Here is a 15735-nt window from a genome sequence, read left to right on the forward strand (position 1 = left end):
CTATATTTTTTTATTTACTATTCATGAGGGAGCGCTTGCTCCCGGGAGTCAAAACGCCATTCTCGTCCGATTGGACCAACATTAGCCGCTAGATTTGGATCTCATCCCCCGCACACATCCCTAGTTGCAGTCACGTTACGTACAGTTGCAGTCAGGAGCAACGCTTCAGTTTCACTTTCAACAATAAGTCAAAAGTGAGCGCTCGTCTATCTCATCATCGACAGCGCCCATTTGGCTCAAAGCAAATGGCACAATTGGCGGCCATAGACATCCCGCCCCCTAGTGTGAGGAAAAAAATACCATGGCGTAAAAAATCCAGTTCTACCTTGTGTACTTGCTAATTCTCCTACTAAAACTTGAAAAGACCATCCTAAAAGCATAACCAAATATGACATTCAAAAAATAATAAATGCAGTAAAAAATAATGAAAAATGGCCAACAAAATGTATGAAGATTGCCGAGGGTTCATTCCGTAGACTAAAACTGGAAATTTGAATTTAGTTGCTCACATGGGTTTGCTACCGTTTCAGAGTTCTTAGATACAGTCAAACAAAAATCGAAAAAACACATGGGCTATTATACACAAGTGGTTGGCTGAAACCAAAGTGGCATTGGAGTTCAAAGCCATGCAACTTTGACGGCGAGTTTCTACCAACAAACTGATAGCAATCATTAACTTTATCCCATTGTTGATTGAAAATGAATGGGAAATCAAAGTGGCAAACCCTCGTCGAGGAGCTCAAAAGGCGGCCCCAAGAAGATAAAGAAAAACGATGGCTCTAGCTCCCTTGGATTGGATGACGAAGAGGGGCAAAGTGGAGGAACGGACATACAAGCCACATGCCAAAGAGGAACCAACAGGTGATGGGAAACAAGTGGGAGAAAGAGGGTCACACGTGATGGCGCGACAAGAAAAATGTCTGTCACATGGACGGGTATTTTTTCCGCCAAGGAGCTGAAGGGCGAAAGAGAAGTTGAACATTGAGAGGGAGAAAACAGATTTGTAGAGGCAAAAGAACATGACTACGATCTTTCGAAGATTGAGGTTCCTAACAACTCAACCCCCACCCCCACCCCGCACCGCCACTCTCGGGCGACTCGAGGGTGACCCACATGTTGGGGAACGTAGTATTTCAAAAAAAAATCTACGATCACGCAAGATCTATCTAGGAGAAGCATAGCAACGAGCGGGAAGAGTGTGTCCACGTACCCTCGTAAACCGAAAGCGGAAACGTTTAGTAACGCGGTTGATGTAGTCGAGCGTCTTCGCAATTCAACCGATCAAGTACCGAACGCACGGCACCTCCGCGATCTGCACACGTTCAGCTCGGTGACGTCCCTTGAACTTCTAAATCCAGCTGAGGTCGAGGGAGAGTTTCGTCAGCACAACGGCGTGTTGACGGTGATGATGAAATTACCGACGCACGGCTTCGCCTAAGCTCTACAACGATATGACTGTCGGTGTCAAAACCGGCGAATCTCGGGTAGGGGGTCCCGAACTGTGCATCTAGGATCGATGGTAACAGGAGACGGGGGACACGATGTTTACCCAGGTTCGGGCCCTCTCTATGGAGGTAATACCCTACTTCCTGCTTGATTGATCTTGATGAATATGGGTGTTACAAGAGTTGATCTACCACGAGATCGTAATGGCTAAACCCTAGAAGTCTAGCGTGTATGACTATGGTAATGAATATATTCTATCCGGACTACTCTCTCCGGTTTATATAGACACCAGAGGGATCTAGGGTTACATAGAGTCGGTTACATAAGAAGAAATCTTCATAGTTGGTCGCCAAACTTGCCTTCCACGCTAAGGAGAATCCAATCCGGACACGGGTAGAGTCTTCGGCCTTCATGTCTTCACAGCCCATCAGTCCGGCCCATGTGTGACGCCCGGATAATTAGACTACAGTAATTTCCTACTAATGATGCCACGTCATCTCTGTCACTATAGTTAATATCAGGTTAGTTCAAAACCGATTAAAATTCAAAATTGAATTAAAGGCAAACAACAAAAGTTTTCAAACTTTAAAACTAAAATGTCCGGGTTGAGCCAAATAATGCATAGGTAATTATGGCGGAGAAACCACACTTTCATAAAATGTTTAAATAATCTAAAATGAATAAAACAGTAGCTAAAACAATTAAATAAATGCCTTTTGAATTTTATAAGATACTAAACTATTTTGTTCAGGGGTAAAAACTTTTTGTGACAGTATAGTTGGAATTTTAACTCTATTTTAGGTGTGGGTTTTACTTTTTGTAAAACTATAAACTATTAAAGAAACAAAAGAAAACTTAAAACGAAGGTAAGAATAAAACAAAACAAAACAAAAAAAACCAAACCCCATTTCCCTTGGGCCGTTTGTCCCAACCGAGCATCCAGGCCACCAGGCCCAGCCCACCAGCTCCCCATCTTCAACCCCTATTCATCAGGGGAGTGCTGGCCGTTGCTCGTGCATCCATGGACGGATCGTCCACGCGCCGTTCATCCATGGCTCCTCGACGGCCTATAAGATTCCCCTCGACGTGTTGACGAACCCTAGCTCTCCTTTTTCCCCACCCCTGTGCTGCTTTCGTCCCCGCAACCCTTGGCCGAACCTACATCGCCATGGCCTCTGACATCCACTCGCCCACCGAGCTCCCCGCGCCCAGCACCTCGTCCGTGAGCTTCGCCGACGTCCACTCCTTCGACTACGTCCACCAGTTGGAGCCGGGAGCCACTGGATCGCAGGGGTCGACGTCGTCTTCAACCTCCAGCCACCGCGACGCCATCGACGAATTCGTCGCCGTCGCTCCACCCTCGGCCTTCTCGAGCTCGCCTACGACATTGCGGTGAGGTCCTTACTCGATTCCCGCTCTTCCTTGCTCGATCCATGCCTATAGCTGTCGTTCCCCACAGAACTCCGGCCGCCGTTAGTCCTCGTCGCCTCTTGCTCCGGCCACCTCCACTGCTGCGCTACTGCTGCTACTGTCGCGCACGCTCGTTCGCTGCTGCAGCTTGCGCTCCCGCACGCGCCCACCCGTGGCCTCGCCTTCGCCTACCGCCGCTCACCCGCTGTCGTGCCTCTGCCTCGCCTGGCCGCGTCGACCGTGGCCGCCATTGCCGTCCACGCGCGCGACAGCGCGCCTGGCGCTGCTCACCGCCCACGACGCGCCTGCTTTCCCTGGTCGCGCCCCTGCACCACCGCGCGTGCTCGCCGCCGTGCCCGCTACCCCCCCCCCCCCCCGCGCTGTTGTGGCTGCTACTACGATGAGTTTGCTGCTGCGCTGCTAATAGCTGTCGCTGTTCAGCTGCTCTGCTTGCCACTATTGCTCGCTTATACTGCAGCTGCTCAAGCTGCCGCCGCCGCGTGCTACTAACTACTGTTGCTCACTTGCTGCTATTGCCTTCTACTGCTACCGCTCCTGTCCATGGCCGCCAAGGCCCCTGTACATCTGTACAGGCCGTGTGTGAGGCCGGCTTAGGCCTTTGCAGCTGGGGCTAGCCCCGTTTAGACTAGATAATAGTTAGTGGTTAGATTAGTCCATGTATAGATGACATGTGGGACCTTGCCAGTTAATCCCTGTTAAACTGGCAGTGTATGACATATGGGTCCCGGTGGTCCCTTTGACCAGTCAACGGGTCCATTTTGACTGCTGACTGTGCAGTCAACTAGACCCCGTTTGTCAGCCCCTCTGTACCCTATCCTGGGTACACTTTTGGGTGCACATAGAATTTAACTGTTTAACAATTTCGAATTAATAATATTCCTAAAAATCCAGAAAATAATTAAAACTCTAAAATTAATATAAAATAATCTGTAACTCGGATGAAAATACTTTGTACATAAAAGTTGCTCAGAACGACGAGACGAATCCGAATACGCAACCCGTTCGTCCGCCACACATCCCTAGCATAGCAAAGACGCAACTTTCCCCCTCCGGTTCATCTGTTCGAAAACGCGAAACATCGGGGATACTTTTCCGGATGTTTTCCTCCTTCGTCGGTATCACCTCCTACCGCGTTAGGGCACACCTAGCACCGCTCATTGTCATGTCATGCATCGGCATGCATATGTTTGCATTATATCTATTGTTTCTTCCCCCTCTTCTCTCGTTAGACACCGAGACCGACGCCGCGGCTATCCAGTACGACTACGGTGTTGACGACCCCTCCTTCTTACCAGAGCAACCAGGCAAGCCCCCCCCCCTTGATCACCAGATATCGCCTATTTCTTCTCTCTACTGCTTGCATTAGAATAGTGTAGCATGTTACTGCTTTCGGTTAATCCTATTCTGCTGCATAGCCTGTCATTGTTGCTACAATTGTTACCCTTACCTGCAATCCTAAATGCTTAGTATAGGATCCTAGTATTCCATCAGTGGCCCTACACTCTTGTCCGTCTGCCATGCTATACTACTGGGACGTGATCATTTCGGGAGGTGATCACGGGCATATGCTATATACTTTATACTGTTACATTACTTATGGTACTGTTCGGAGATGGGGGCTGAAGGGGCAGGTGGCTCCATCCCGGTAGAGGTGGGCCTGGGTTCCCGACGGCCCCCGACCGTTACTTTGTGGCGGAGCGACAGGGCAGGTTGAGGCCACCTAGGAGAGAGGTGGGCCTGGCCCTGGTCGACGTTCACGGATATTTAAAATAACATGCTTAACGAGATCTTGGTATTTGATCTGAGTCTGGCCACTAGCCTATACGCACTAACCAACTACGCGGGAACAGTTATGGGCACTCGACGTCATGGTATCAGCCGAAGCCTTCTTGATGTCAGCGTGAAAGCACAAGTGCTCCCTGGGTGATTTGGTAATTAATGTCAACATATCTCTTGTTGGACTAATGCTTCTACCTAGTATGTTTCAGATAAGTTCAACAATGGAGTGGCATGGACAAGAGGATGTGGAAACCCTTCAAGATGCTAAGGACAAGGGATTGGCTCAAGCTCAAAGCTCAAGACTCTACATGTTCTATTTTAGTGATCCAAGATCACATTGAGTCCATAGGAAAGCCAATACTATTAAGAAGGGATCAGGTGTTGCTTAATGGCTTGCTTGCTCAAAGTGCTTAGTGATATGCTCCAAAGCCCTCAACCACTTTCTCACTTCCACATATGTCCTAATCCAAAAAGTCCAACTCGGCCCCACCGATTCTTTCTATCCGGAGCCACCGAGTTCAGTTGACATAGCCACTGCCAGAAACCCTAATCGGTTCGGTCTCACCGATAGGATCTCTGTCTCACCGATAGGATCTCGGTCTCACCGAGATGGGCTTGCAAACTCTCTGTTGTCTGTTGCAATAATTTCGATTCCACCGAGATTTGCAACCGGCCCCACCGAGTTTGCTTGGCCAACATTATGTTTCACTTATTACCCAAATCGGTCCCACCGAGTTTGAGTAATCGGTCAAACCGAGTTTTGGATTTACCCTAACCCTAGCACATCGGTCCCACCGAGTTGATCAAGTCGGTCCCACCGAAATGCCTAACGGTCACATTATGAACCAAATCGGTCCGACCGAGTTCTCTGAATCGGTCCCACCGAGTTTGGTGATTTGTGTGTAACGGTTAGATTTTGTGTGGAGGCTATATATACCCCTCCACCCACTCTTCATTCGTGGAGAGAGCCATCAGAACATGCCTACACTTCCAATACATATTTTCTGAGAGAGAACCACCTACACTTGTGTTGAGGTCAAGATATTCCATTCCAACCACATAAATCTTGATCTCTAGCCTTCCCCAAGTTGCTTTCCACTCAAATCTTCTTTCCACCAAATCCAATCCTATGAGAGAGAGTTGAGTGTTGGGGAGACTATCATTTGAAGCACAAGAGCAAGGAGTTCATCATCAACACACCATTTGTTACTTCTTGGAGAGTGGTGTCTCCTAGATTGGCTAGGTGTCACTTGGGAGCCTCCGACAAGATTGTGGAGTTGAACCAAGGAGTTTGTAAGGGCAAGGAGATCGCCTACTTCGTGAAGATCTACCCTAGTGAGGCAAGTCCTTCGTGGGCGACGGCCATGGTGGGATAGACAAGGTTGCTTCTTCGTGGACCCTTCGTGGGTGGAGCCCTCCGTGGACTCGCGCAACCGTTACCCTTCGTGGGTTGAAGTCTCCATCAACGTGGATGTACGATAGCACCACCTATCGGAACCACGGATAAAAAATCTCCGTGTCTCCAAATTGCGTTTGCACACTCCAATCCCATCTCTTTACATTCTTGCAACTTGCATGCTTTACTTTCCGCTGCTCATATACTCTTTGTATGCTTGCATGTTTGCTTGATATGTATTGTGAATGTTTAAACTTGTGCTCAAACTTCACATCAACTAAAGGAAATTAAAAACTGCAACTTTTCTTGATTAGAGTCTATTCACCCCCCTCTAGACACCTCTTCTCGATCCTTTCAATTGGTATCAGAGCTTTGGTCTCCATTGCCTTGGTTTAAACACCTTTGGAGGAAGATGGATGTGTCTACTTTGGGGAGTCTTAGACGTAGAGTGCCTATTCTTGATGGAGAATATTTTCATGAGTGGAAAAATGAAATGCTTGAGATTTTCAATGAATATCATTTGAACAAGTACATTACTAGCCCTTGTGCACCTCATATTGATCCTTTGCATCCTACACCCGAAGAGGATCTTGACATGATTCACAATCTTAGAACCATAAATCTTATCATTAGAGGATTGCCCAAAAATTTGATTGCTAGTTTACCTACTCTTGATTGTGCCTATACCATATGGAGATTTCTTGAGGAACGATTTCCAAATTATTCCTTGAAAAATTTAGACGAAATTCTCCATAAGTCTATTGCCTTGAGTAAAATGAATTCAAGTGATCCTAGCTTTGGTGATTGTTTATTTGAGCTTACCAATCTCATGCGTGCCATAGGAGATGTTGGGATCATTAGCAATATTATTTCCGAAGCTATTAGAATTCATAAAGATAATCATAGAAATGATCATTTGTCTAATGAATTACCCTCTCTAGGAATTGATCAATCACAAGATGATGTTGAACATGGATACTATGATGAGGATGATGATAGTGACTATGATCTTGATGATGCGATGAGACACTTTGGTCTTATGGCAAATCTTCGCGGCTACATGGCCGGAGGAAAGGAATGGGTCCTTGATAGTGGATGTACTGATCATATGACCGGAGATAAAGATATGTTCCGTGAGCTTGCTGAAAACGACGGCCCTCGAAAATATGTCACTTTTGGTGATAACTCAAAGGGTAAGGTGGTTGGCCTCGGTAAGGTGGCCATCTCACATGATAGCTCCATACAAAATGTCATGCTCGTTGAATCTCTTGGGTACAATTTACTTTCAGTTTCTAGACTTGCTGATTTCGGTTTCAATGTCCTATTCACTGAAGTAGATTGCCAAGTGTTTCGTAGAGACAATCGTAAAATGGTCTTTACCGGTATACGTAGAGGTGATCTTTACATTGTTGATTTCACTAAAAAGGCTCAACCTAGAACTTGCTTAATTGCTAAATCTTCTAAGGGTTGGCTGTGGCATAGAAGGCTAGGTCATGTGGGTATGCGAAATCTTGATAAGCTTATTAAAGGTGATCATATCCTTGGAGTAAAAGATGTCATATTTGACAAGGATAGACTTTGTAGTGCTTGTCAGGCAGGGAAACAAGTTGGAGGAAGTCATCGCGCGAAGAACATCATGACCACGAGAAGACCACTCGAGCTACTTCACATGGATCTCTTTGGTCCAAATGCCTACAAGAGTCTCGGTGGTAACTCGTTTGGACTAGTCATAGTTGATGATTTTTCAAGATTTACGTGGGTGTTCTTTCTTGATGACAAATCGCAGGTCCAAAAGATCTTCAAAAACTTCGCTAGGAAGGCCCAAAATCAATTTGACGTGAAGATCAAGAAGGTTCGGAGCGACAACGGAACGGAGTTCAAGAACGCAAATGTGGATACCTTTCTTGACGAAGAGGGGATTTCACATGAGTTCTCGGCTACGTACACACCTCAACAAAATGGAGTCGTTGAGAGGAAGAACCGGACTCTTATTGAGATGGCAAGAACGATGCTTGATGAGTACAAGACTCCAAAACACTTTTGGGCGGAAGCGGTTGAGACAGCTTGTCATGCAACAAATCGCTTGTATCTTCACAAGCTACTCGGCAAGACGGCATACGAGCTTCTCACCGGTAACAAACCCCAAGTTGGATACTTTCGAGTATTTGGCTCAAAATGCTACATTCTTGATAAGCATCGTCGTTCTAAATTTGCTCCTAAATCTCATGAAGGTTTCCTACTTGGTTATGGCTCAAACTCTCACACTTACCGTGTCTACAACAATTTCACCCGAAAGGTTGAAGAGACGGTAGATGTGAAGTTTGATGAATCTAACGGCTCGCAAGTAGAGCAATTGCCAATTGATGTAGGAGACAAAGACCCTTCGGAAGCAATCCAAGACTTGTCTATTGGCAAGATTCGTCCAACGGAGGTGAAGGAGAGTACCTCGTCCGTCCAAGTGGAAGCTTCTACCTCACGACAAGGTGAACCAAGAATTGATATGGAAGCATCCACAAGTGGGACACACCAAGACGAAGAAAACGAGGAAGCACACCAAGATGAACATCAACAACCTCCTTCTCCACCACGACAAGAGAATGACAACGTCAACAATGAAGAAGGCCAAGAAGAAGAACAAGATGAAGAAGATGTTCCACCCCGAGCCAAGCCAAAGCTCCCACGAGTTCGAGCAAGAATCGCCAAAGATCATCCCGTCGAGCAAATCTACAATGATATCCAAACCGGGAGAATCACTCGCTCTAAAACTCGTTTAGCTAATTTTTGTGAACATTACTCATTCATCTCTAGCATTGAACCTATGAAGGTTGAAGAAGCATTGGAAGATCCGGACTGGATAAACGCTATGCATGAAGAGCTACACAACTTTGAGAGAAATCAAGTATGGACATTGGTCGAGAAGCCCGACAACAACCACAACATCATTGGTACCAAATGGGTGTTTCGCAACAAGCAAGATGAAGATGGTCAAGTCGTCCGCAACAAAGCACGCCTAGTCGCCCAAGGCTACACTCAAGTCGAAGGTATGGACTATGGTGAGACATATGCTCCCGTTGCTAGACTTGAGTCCATTCGCATCTTACTTGCTTATGCTAATCACCATGATATCACCTTGTACCAAATGGACATTAAAAGTGCTTTTCTAAATGGTGAAATTGAGGAGGAAGTTTATGTTAAGCAACCTCCCGGCTTTGTCAATCCTAAGAAACCTAATCATGTCTACAAACTTCACAAAGCCCTTTATGGTCTTAAACAAGCTCCTAGAGCGTGGTATAAATGCTTGACCAAGTTCCTTATTGAAAAAGGCTTTGAAATTGGTAAAATTGATTCTACCCTTTTTACTAAAAGGGTCAATGGAGAGCTATTTGTGTGCCAAATTTATGTTGATGATATTATATTTGGTTCGACTAACCCTCATTTTAGTGAGAAGTTTGGAAAGCTAATGTCGGAGAAGTTTGAGATGTCTATGATGAGTGAACTCAAATTCTTTCTCGGTTTGCAAATCAAGCAAACTAAGGAAGGTACCTTTGTCTCTCAAACAAAGTACACCAAGGACTTATTCAAGAAGTTCAATATGCAAGAATGCAAAGGTATGACTACACCCATGCCTACTAGTGGACATCTTGATTTGACCAAAGATGGTGAACCGGTTGATCAAAAAGTTTACCGCTCTATGATTGGTTCATTGTTATATCTATGTGCCTCTCGTCCCGATATTATGCTAAGTGTGTGCATGTGTGCACGATATCAAGCGGCACCTAAAGAATGTCATCTTAAGGCTGTGAAAAGGATAGTGAGATACTTAATACATACACCAAATTTTGGCATTTGGTATCCTAAGAGGTCTTCCTTTGATCTTGTTGGCTACTCCGATTCGGACTATGCCGGAGACAAGGTTGATAGAAAGTCCACTTCGGGTACTTGTCAATTTCTTGGTAGATCTCTTGTGTCTTGGTCCTCCAAGAAACAAAACTCGGTATCCTTATCCACCGCCGAAGCGGAATACATTGCCGCTGGTTCATGTTGTGCTCAATTACTTTGGATGACCCAAACTCTTAAAGATTATGGGATATATGTGAAACATGTTCCATTGCTGTGTGACAATGAAAGTGCTATTAAGATTGCTCACAATCCCGTGCAACATTCTCGAACTAAACATATTGAAGTTCGTCATCATTTCATTCGAGACCATGTTGCCAAAGGGGACATTAATCTTAAGCATGTTCGCACCGATAAGCAATTAGCGGATATATTTACCAAACCGCTTGATGAGAAAGTCTTTTGCCGTTTGAGAGGTGAATTGAACATCATTGATGCTTCAAACTTGGAGTAGGAACTCCATTTGGATACATGCAAGGCATGAGTCTTTGACTAATCCTTGATATTTCTTTCATGATGCTATCTATATGTCTTGGATACTTTTGCACCCTTGTATGCTATCTAACCCTTGTAGGTACTTGGATGAAACTAAATCCATGAGATTGCAACTCACTCACATCTTGAGCAATCTCTACATCATCAAGTCTCTATACAATGGTGGTTGAAGTCAAGGAAGCACAAAACCCCTCAAATATATCCTTTGACTCATTCTATGTTAAATTGTATGATTGTCATTTTGGATACACAAGTGCTCTTCCTTGCAAAGCTAACCCATGTAGGAAGATGAACTCAAACTCCAAGTGATGCTCCCAACTCTTGATGAGCTACATCAACCTTGAGCAACCCACACAAGTTCGACTACATGATCAAGATCGACACCACCACCACCCAAGGTATGCTATTCCATCTTAGAGAAGCTTTACTCCAAGTCATGGGATAAAGCAACTCAACAAGATGTGAATACATCAAGAAGCTTAAACGAAAAATGGTGACCCCATTTTGAGCTTAAACGATGAGTATGACCAAAGATCAAGTGATCTCACTTGACTCCTAAGTCAATATACTCTAACATAGGTGACTTTGTCACCGCCCACTTCTAGATGAAGTTCTCTTGTGTTTCCTTTTGCATTTGTCTCTTGCATATTTGTTCTTCATCTAGATCTTTTCATTTCTTCTTGTTCTGCATTTTCTGCATCCAATTCATTGCAAATCTTTTAGCTAATTCCTTGCAAATCCTTGTGAGATCTTAAAGTGCCTAGTGAGCTGAGGTGACAAGTGTTTTACTGTGATGAACTCGGCCACACTGGTCTGTTTTCTTCGGCCCAACCGAATTCTCTCGGTGCCACCGAAGCACACAACTCGGTGCTACCGATTTCACTACAGGAAAGACAACTTGCCACTTATTCCTGCAGTCCTTTTGCTCCAGCTCCACTCAATGATTCTTGTCCTCTACCAGCATCACATTCAACTTGCTTTGTGACTCAAGGACCAAACCCTTCTGCAATAACACAAAAATCCAGAAGAGCCCTTCTTGGAAATTGATGTCAAAGGGGGAGAGAGAGATCACATCAAAGCTCTATGCTTAATCATTTCTATAGGGGGAGAGGATACTCAGGGGGAGTGTGTGTAAGAAACCTCAGACCTCAGATGCTTGGTGTTCAAGAGGAGAGAAATTACATGTCTTTAAGAGGGGAAAGACATGTTCATATTTGATCATATTTGATTGCTTGCATTAAGCTCAAGCTCTGTTGTTTTTTCTTTTGCTCTGATTTTCTGTTCCCTATCTTCTCCCAATATCCCAATGCAAGATTCAGGGGGAGCAAGACATCTAAGGGAAGGAAATCTCTGATTTTATTGCATATCTTTACCTTTGGGGACATGTCTATACCCAATGGGGTACTCAGTACTCACTCTCTACATGTCATCCCAGTCTTGGTTCTCTTGTGGTTTCTTTTGTTTGCTCTGGCTAGTAGGTGTATCTGTGTTGTCTAACCTTGTTTACTCAGGTTCATTCCTTCCTAAGCCAACTCAAGACCACAAGGTAAGTATATGCATCACAGTCATGTGTATGAGGATTTCTTGCTGATGTACATACTGTTTGCAAGAAGGACTCATGGGCATGAAGGTACATTTCCTATATTCACATCATTTGCTCTGATGCATATAGCCAAGATACATGTAACACATGGATTACTCTGTCATGCTTATGCATTCACATGCTCCTATGTTTCATATTTATATGATTGCATACATGTAGGGGGAGCCTATGCATGTTACATGTCTTTCCAAAGCTTTACTTGTTGCTCTCTATATCTTTATCTAAAGCTTTGATGTATGTTGTCATCAATTACCAAAAAGGGGGAGATTGAAAGCACAAGTGCTCCCTGGGTGATTTTGGTAATTAATGTCAACATATCTCTTGTTGGACTAATGCTTCTACCTAGTATGTTTCAGATAAGTTCAACAATGGAGTGGCATGGACAAGAGGATGTGGAACCCCTTCAAGATGCTAAGGACAAAGGATTGGCTCAAGCTCAAAGCTCAGGACTCTACATTTTCTATTTTAGTGATCCAAGATCACATTGAGTCCATAGGAAAGCCAATACTATTAAGAAGGGATGAGGTGTTGCTTAATGGCTTGCTTGCTCAAAGTGCTTAGTGATATGCTCCAAAGCCCTCAACCACTTTCTCACTTCCACATATGTCCTAATCCAAAAAGTCCAACTCGGCCCCACCGATTCTTTCTATCCGGAGCCACCGAGTTCAGTTGACATAGCCACTGCCAGAAACCCTAATCAGTTCTGTCTCACCAATGGGATCTCGGTCTCACCGAGATGGGCTTGCAAACTCTCTGTTGTCTGTTGCAACAGTTTCGGTCCCACCGAGACTTGCAACCGGCCCCACCGAGTTTGCTTGGCCAACATTCTGTTTCACTTATTACCCAAATCGGTCCCACCGAGTTTGAGTAATCGGTCAAACTGAGTTTTGGATTTACCCTAACCCTAGCACATCGGTCCCACCGAGTTGATCAAGTCGGTCCCACCGAAATGCCTAACGGTCACATTATGAACCAAATCGGTCTGACCGAGTTCTCTGAATCGGTCCCACCGAGTTTGGTGATTTGTGTGTAACGGTTAGATTTTGTGTGGAGGCTATATATACCCCTCCACCCACTCTTCATTCGTGGAGAGAGCCATCAGAACATGCCTACACTTCCAATACATATTTTCTGAGAGAGAACCACCTACACTTGTGTTGAGGTCAAGATATTCCATTCCAACCACATAAATCTTGATCTCTAGCCTTCCCCAAGTTGCTTTCCACTCAAATCTTCTTTCCACCAAATCCAATCCTATGAGAGAGAGTTGAGTGTTGGGGAGACTATCATTTGAAGCACAAGAGCAAGGAGTTCATCATCAACACACCATTTGTTACTTCTTGGAGAGTGGTGTCTCCTAGATTGGCTAGGTGTCACTTGGGAGCCTCCGACAAGATTGTGGAGTTGAACCAAGGAGTTTGTAAGGGCAAGGATATCGCCTACTTCGTGAAGATCTACCCTAGTGAGGCAAGTCCTTCGTGGGCGACGGCCATGGTGGGATAGACAAGGTTGCTTCTTTGTGGACCCTTCGTGGGTGGAGCCCTCCGTGGACTCGCGCAACCGTTACCCTTCGTGGGTTGAAGTCTCCATCAACGTGGATGTACGATAGCACCACCTATCGGAACCACGGATAAAAAATCTCCGTGTCTCCAAATTGCGTTTGCACACTCCAATCCCATCTCTTTACATTCTTGCAACTTGCTTGCTTTACTTTCCGCTGCTCATATACTCTTTGTATGCTTGCATGTTTGCTTGATATGTATTGTGACTGTTTAAACCTGTGCTCAAACTTCACATCAACTAAAGGAAATTAAAAACTGCAATTTTTCTTGATTAGAGTCTATTCACCCCCTCTAGACACCTCTTCTCGATCCTTTCACAGCGACTGAGGGGCGCGCGCCGGATTGGACCGTAAGCCTGCGCTTGCATTAAGGGGGCTAGGTCTGCTTCCGGCCGCCCTCGCAACGTGCAGGTGTGCAATGGGTGATGGGCCCAGACCCCTGCGCCATAGGATTTAGACCGGCGTGCTAACCTCTCTGTTGTGCCTAGGTAGGGTTGCGACGTGTTGATCTCGCGAGGCCGGACATGACCCAGGAAAATGTGCCCGGCCAGAGGGATCGAGCGTGTCGGCTAATGTGGTGCACCCCTGCAGGGAAGTTTATCTATTCGAATAGACGTGATCTTCGGTAACAGGATGACTTGGAGTTGTACCTTGACCTTATGACAACTAGAACCGGATACTTAATAAAACACACCCTTCCAAGTGCCAGATATAACCCGGTGATCGCTCTCACACAGGGCGACGAGGGGAGGATCGCCGGGTAGGATTATGCTATGCGCTGATACTTGGTGAACTTACCATCTACTCTCTTCTACATGCTGCAAGATGGAGGCTGCCAGAAGCGTAGTCTTCGCAGGACTAGCTATCCCCCTCTTATTCTGGCATTCTGCAATTCAGTCCACCAATATTGCCCCTTTACATAGATACCCATGCATATGTAGTGTAGATCCTTGCTTGCGAGTACTTTGGATGAGTACTCACGGTTGCTTTTCTCCCTCGTTTTCCCCTTTCCATTCTACCTGGTTGTCGCAACCAGATGCTGGAGCACAGGAGCTTGACGCCACCGTCGACGACGACTCCTACTACACCGGAGGTGCCTACTACTACGTGTAGGCCGCTGACGACGACCATGAGTAGTTGAGGAGGATCCCAGGCAGGAGGCATGCGCCTCTTTCGATCTGTATCCCAGTTTGTGCTAGCCATCTTATGGCATCTTGTTTAACTTATGTCTGTACTCAGATATTGTTGCTTCCGCTGACTCGTCTATGATCGAGCACTTGTATTCGAGCCCTTGAGGCCCTTGGCTTGTATTATGATGCTTGTATGACTTATTTATGTTTTTAGAGTTGTGTTGTGATATCTTCCCGTGAGTCCCTGATCTTGATCGTACACCTTTGCGTGCATGATTAGTGTACGATTGAATCTGGGGCGTCACAAGTTGGTATCAGAGCTGACTGCCTGTAGGAATCCCCCTTTCCAACTCCTTGGCCAAAGTTGAGTCTAGTCATTGCAAAACCTTTACTAACATGGTTGTGTGGCCTATGGGCCCACGTCGCCATTGGGTGGTATTAGGATCTTTTATTCCTCGTCTATGCTCTGGGACTCTTATCTCTCTTCTACTCGGGTTAAATGGTTTTACTAACTCTAACTCTAGGTTCTCGTAACTACTTCCTCCTGGAGAGCCACTCGATACACATGATCACTTGATGCACTAGAAGATTCCGAAGTTACTCTCCGATGTTCCCTCGATACTTTGTACCATCACTTTTGCAATTCCATTCCATCGATAAACCCCAATGGATAACCAAGTACACTTGCCATTCATACAATCATTCCTCGTTGATCTTGCTATTGCAAGATACCCCGAAATTCTCTCTAATGTTCTGAGAATACTTTGTGCCTACTGCCTTGCAGTTCTTTGCCACATGAATACCCCTACGGATAAATTTCTCGCACTTACCGAGTATCCGCTCATTCCTGGTTGTTCATGTGTTTCACAAAAGTCCTCGAAATACCATTCAATTTTCTGGAAATCCTGAGCAGCCTATGGCTCTTGAAATTCTTGCTTGCTTGCATTATGGTTAATCCCATAAGTCTCATAATCTGATTGACATCACTTGTCATTAT

The sequence above is a fragment of the Triticum aestivum genome, chromosome 7D, assembly GCF_018294505.1.
Source record: "Triticum aestivum cultivar Chinese Spring chromosome 7D, IWGSC CS RefSeq v2.1, whole genome shotgun sequence".
NCBI classification, from domain to species: domain Eukaryota; kingdom Viridiplantae; phylum Streptophyta; class Magnoliopsida; order Poales; family Poaceae; genus Triticum; species Triticum aestivum.